Here is a 6,051-nt window from a genome sequence, read left to right as displayed (position 1 = left end):
AATCCCAGGACAGAAGCAGCAAGTAGTGGTCCCTCCTATGGCATCCAGATCTTCTTCCTAGCAGACTGTATTCAGTCCAGAAGTGTTCTAAAATGTTGGTCTCTGAGGTCCAATACTTATACTCATTTCTGCCTCTGAAGCAGGCAAACTTCAAAGTAAAGACTTTGTAGTGCACATGATCCTGCCTTTCCTGCCCTGGCCCCAGACACACTCCAGGGGGTTGGGGACTGCTTTGCATAAGGACAAGCACAGCCCTATTCAGGTGCAAGTGTCAATTCCTCCCACCACTCTAGCCCAGTTTGACCCACCAGGATATGCAAGGCACACTTCAGCTCCTTTTGTGTGACTGTCTAGTGTGAATTGACAAAAAGTCCAACTGTCATCCTGACCCAGGCATGTATTCCACAGCCAGGCAGAGGCACAGAATGGTTAAACAAGAAAATGGCAACTTTAAAAAAGCTGCATTTTTAATCTTTGCGATTTAAAAACCAACCTCACGATGTATTATTAAATTGTGAGTTCAGAGACCCCAAACTCCAAATCTCAATCTGCTCCTAATAGGACATCACACTTGAAAAATATTTAAAGGCAATCCCCATGTTAACCTATGGGAGAGATAGGCCTTGCAATAGTGAAAACCACATTTAGCAGAATTTCACTATCAGGACATGTAAAACATCAGCATATGTCCTACCCCTTAAATACACTGCACCCTGACCATGGGGCTGCCTTGGGTCTAGCATAGGGGTGACTTACATGTAGTGAAAGGGAAGGTTTGGGCTTAGCAAGTGGGTGCACTTGTCAGGTCGAACTGGCAGTTTAAAACTGCATACACAGACACTGTAGTGGCACGTCTGAAACATTTACAGGTCCACTCATGTCGGTGGAACAATCGGTGCTATAGTCCCACTAGTAGCATTTGATTTACAGGCCCTGGGCACACGCTGTGCAATGTACCTGGGACTTACTAGTAAATCAAATATACCAGTCAGGGATAAACCAATCACAGTAATATTTAGACAGGGAGCACTTGCACTTTAGCACTGGACAGAAGTGGATACGTGCAATGAGTCCTAAAGCCAGCATAAACAAACTTAAGTACAGAAAGAAAAAAATAATGGTCAGAATCCAAAAGGACATGGGAAACCAGGCCAAGAGCTGACAGGTTTAAAACATATGGTTAGCATTATGCCATCCACGTCGAGCTAGAAAAGTGATAAAGTCCTTTGCCATTTTTGTAGCAAAGCCTTTCAGCACAGAATTATCTAGTGCCATTCACTCTGAGCTGAAAAATGACAAAAACCTTTTACCACTCCAGGCACAGTATTACACAAAATTCCATCCAAGCCAACCTGGAATGAAAAAAGGTTACACCTGGTACATTTCACTCTAGGTAGAACTTGTCAGAGAGGTATAGCTTTGTCCAGGCATAAGGAGGCAACCAGTATAAGTCAAAACAATGCCATTTCAAGGTTAGAGTGCCCCATAAATTACACAAAAAAGATCCCAAAACCCTAGATGGTACCTAGATTCAGGTGAAGAGCAGCTCCTTTATATGACACACTTTACTTTCACTCAACAGTCCCCCCAAGCCATTAATGGCACTGTAGCCCCACACCCCTGGGCCTCAATAATATTTTTTTATGAAAAAAGGGGACAGTGGCTCACAGCTGCCCCTCCTCGAGCCACTACATGGTCCTGGGGACCCCACTTATCAGACCTCAGTGATGTTTCTTTTAAAGAAGGCGAGTGGGGCATGTGACCTCCTTGAGCTGTCATATGACCCTGGGGATCTCATTCCGTGGGACCTACAGTATAATAGTGTCCTAGGGACCTGGGACAATGTTGTTTACTACATGTGAAAGCACGGGTACAGTGCAGTTCAACTTTCTGTCCATACTCTCGCAGGAAGGGAACACCAGATTGCTTTCGGTGGTGAGGCAGATACAAAAGCTACGCACAGCTGAGCGGAAGCAATTTAGAGGAGCTGGCTCCTGTAGTACCAGGAAGCGTGATGGCAGTAAGCTGGTCAGTCTGTGAGGGCCATGGACCTCCCTGTGTCCCCCAACCACAGAAAATGTTTTGTGGATGCCCGGGCACAGACTGGGGCACCCACCAGACGAAAAGGAAGGCCAGATTCTACTTCACCCAGAATGGGTGGTGACAGTGAAGTTGGTGGGACTCATGGGTGCTAGAACTCCACCCCTGCACCCACCAACAAACTACATAACTACATAACCATATAACACAAACAAAACCAAAAATGTAACCCACCTGGGCAGGGGCACCACCAGCATGTTATCAATGTGGGTTGGGGCAGCTGAAGAGATTGCAGCAGCACTCCAAAATTATGCCAAAAATTAACTCCATGTTTCCTGGGGTCTATATGCCATGACCCTATTTTAAGCATTCCCAGAGGTAGAACTTTTGCGCTTCTTTTTGAGAATGCAGGGATCTCTTGTGGTTAGTCTTATAACCGCATTATGTAGTTTGAGCAGTATAAAAGAAAGACTCCAAACATGTTTAAAGTTATCATGACTACAAATGCTTTATTTGAATACTTCTTGCCAGACATTGCAATGATGTATTGATTCCTTGACAAAGCTAGTAGGCTTGTCTTTTTATATGGATGTAGGCATCTGTTGACAAACCAATAAGTCTGCCTTTTATATATTGAGGTGTCTTTAAATTAAACAAAAAACCTAGAAATTCACTGAAAATAAACAAAGGTTAAATTGATAGTTCTAGTAAGGTATGGTAAAGAATAACAGATAAATTCACTGAAAAAGCTAAAGTTAAAGTAATGTTAGTAGGTGAAAATGTAAATTACAACATAACATTTTAAACTAAAACCACACTGAAATTCATAAGTTAAAGTTAACTGAGCTTACTATAATTTGCTCCATGATGTAACTATAACTCAAGCCCTCCCCATGCACTGTTTTTGCCCTAACATATAACATCACTGATGATATGTTCAATGACTGGATTTATAATGTCACTGATGGCATCAGAAATCATATCATTCATGACACTGTGCATGGTGAGGGCACAAGTTATAGTTACTTTCATTATGAAAATGCCATTTCCAGAAAGTTGGCATTTTTTCTGCCTACACCAAATGTGCCATTCTGCCAGTGTCCAGGGTCGCATGACTGTGAATGACCATGTGAGTGATGTTTTGTGTATTCCTTCCAGTCCTGGAAACAAAGAGCCTTGGGTGTAGGGAAGAGTGTTGCTCTCCTGAGTACGATTTTCTGGGGGGTTGCACTCAGCCATTGTGAACTTTAAAGGGTAGCCTCAGGGCTTGCCCATATCCTTCTGGACTTCTAAGGGCTGCCTGCCCTGCCACAGACAATTGCAGCTAATAGCTAGGCCTGCCTGCCCTTTGTTACCCTAGTGAGCTTGAAGCCAAACCCAGGGATGGGGGAAGGATGGAGAAAATGAGAATCCCCTACACACAGGGTGGCATTGGAGATAACCGTGTCATCTTCATAATCTCTCCTCAGAGCACTCCTGGATCTGCGGAAGATTCAGAAGAAGGACTGCTCTGCTGTCTAAAGAAGCAAGTCTAGACCTGCTTGCCGTAAACTAAGTCTCCCCAAATATGACTCTTAGGGTCAGTTGGATAACCACCTGCATGAGCAACAGGGACACACCAGGCTTCCGGAGGTCTCCCTGCAACAGCCAAGCTGGCTAGCACCACCTGGACTTGCCTGGATCTGCCTGAGTTCTTCCGGTAGCTTCTACTGGAGTGAATCCTGATCCCAAAAAGGTGCCCAGAGATCCTGAACCCTGGTCTGGCATGAAAGTGTACTCCTTCTGAAGACAAGGTGAAAAAACAGATGTTTTGGGCTCCTTTCATTTGGCAAATGACCTCTTTGCACCAAGAAATGACTGCCTGTGATAACCACCAATGTGAAGTATCAGCGGGACCTGCTCTTTGCACTGACAGCGACAGCCCACATTGACCATCAACACACAGCTCCAGTGATGATCGGATCTTCACACTACAACATCAACCATCCACAACACTCGACCTGCTCCTCATATCGAAAACAACCTACACACTGAACCCACTAACAACAATGCCAGCTGTTTATGTGGATTTGAGAAGGTAACTCTTTAGTGGGATGAACGTGGTCCCTGTATCTGACTCATGCTCCATCACAGTCAGCCAGAACTTGTGACTTTACCTCTGTCCAGTGTAGCCGGATAACCATGAATGGTGCTTTGTGCTTTTTGGTATTAGTTTCACGTAAAACCTTAAAAACTGGTTGGGTTTTTTGTTGTTTGGATGTCATTTTATGTATTAAATGTTACTCTGTTTTTCAAAATTGGTTTGAGATTTTCCTGTGTTGTATTTTTACTATATTACATTTAAAGTGCCACATAAATATGTCATACATTGCCTCTAAGTTAAGCCTGACTGCTTTTGTGCCAATGTGCCAGAGGGTTAAGCATAGGTTTATTTAGAGACTTTTGTGGTTGACTCTGACAAGGATTGCGGTGGTTATTTGAGTAGGGCTTCACCCCTCTCAACTAATAACCCAAGTTCTTACATGTTGAAATCTGAAAATGTTTGAAATTATGCTGCAAATCAGTAATTCAAACAGTAATCACGTCTGCTACAGAAATACCTAAATCCACTCAGCCTTACCGTTGTCTTTTGTTTTACCCAAAATGTATTGAAACAAGTTAAACAAAACCCAAATACTCTAAATCTAAACAGTGGCAATTGTTAGCTGCACATCTACGGAAACAGCCTTTTAAAGCTAACTACCCCAAATAAACAATTAATATAAAAATATATAATGGCTACTATATGTGTATGTGTAACTAATTCTTATAATGCTATTTCTGCATTCTTGAGATATTTACAAACCACTCAGCCTTTGGCCTTATGGTTTATGGAGTTACAGAACCAACTCAATGGAAACACTGTACCATATCACTGTGTTACTGTGAAGGAAAGTGTAATTTTTGGAGTGATCACCCCCATGTTTTTAATTACAGACTGATGCTGTAGCTTATTTGACTCTGCACTGGAAATCTACTAAACTGGTCCTAGTACATGTGCTCTGACCTATGACGTTATTGCTAACTCCAAATTGCCAACCTTAACCTAACTATAAGGCCATAATACATGGTGTAGAAATGCACCCATGGCTTGAAAAGGTAAATGTCACTTGTGGACTGAAGAATTTATTTTGCCATCCGATATTGTAACAAAAGAAAGCATGGCTTCATATTTACCATTACAGCATGATTGCTTAGGTGTGATCCTGCAGTAAAACCTTTTAAAATAACTCTTTTTGACAGATAAAAACCTATTTTTAAAATATTAATAACTCATCCCTATGTAGACCTTGTAGCCCACAAGGTAGGTATTAAAAATGGGGCATGTAGAAAATTAATTTTATCATGTTCCAATAGTGATAGTGTACTAAAAGCTTCTGTCACTGGGGCAAGCCCATTTGTGCTTTGTAGAAAATCAGACCACAGACTAAAACACTATTGCTATATCTTGTGAAATGGGACCTACTTTAAAAATAGTTAAACAACTATTTTAATAGTTATTAAAAACCCATTTAATGGTGAAGTTAGATTTTTATTAAATGTTAAGGAAAAGTAACCTTTAAAAAGTTACCTTTTCCCTGTCTGATGTTCCTGGACGCTAATTCGTATGAACGCCTTAGCAACTCTTAGCTGATTCTTGAACTGGATGTGAAATTACCCTCAGGAGCTAACCAAGAGGTCACTGGGATCCACAGGTTGAACTGAATGGGAAGGGATGACTTATTTTAGCTCAGCTGCCATCTTGTTAGGACCACAATGTAAAATTCTGCCTGACAAGTGTGTTTGAGCTTTATGTAACATGTTGGCACACTTGAAAGATGGAAAACATAATTAAAAGACAATTTTTGTGTATCCCCTGTCTAATACTGACAGACCCAGCTTTTGCCTTACCAGACCAAAACTCTGTCTCATAGTTTCTTGTGTATAGAGGGGCTACTTTAAACTAGACTTTAGTGTTAGTTTAGAGTAGTG

The sequence above is a fragment of the Pleurodeles waltl genome, chromosome 10, assembly GCF_031143425.1.
Source record: "Pleurodeles waltl isolate 20211129_DDA chromosome 10, aPleWal1.hap1.20221129, whole genome shotgun sequence".
NCBI classification, from domain to species: domain Eukaryota; kingdom Metazoa; phylum Chordata; class Amphibia; order Caudata; family Salamandridae; genus Pleurodeles; species Pleurodeles waltl.
The sequence above is the reverse complement of the archived record's forward strand: the minus strand, read 5'-3'. Positions refer to the sequence as shown.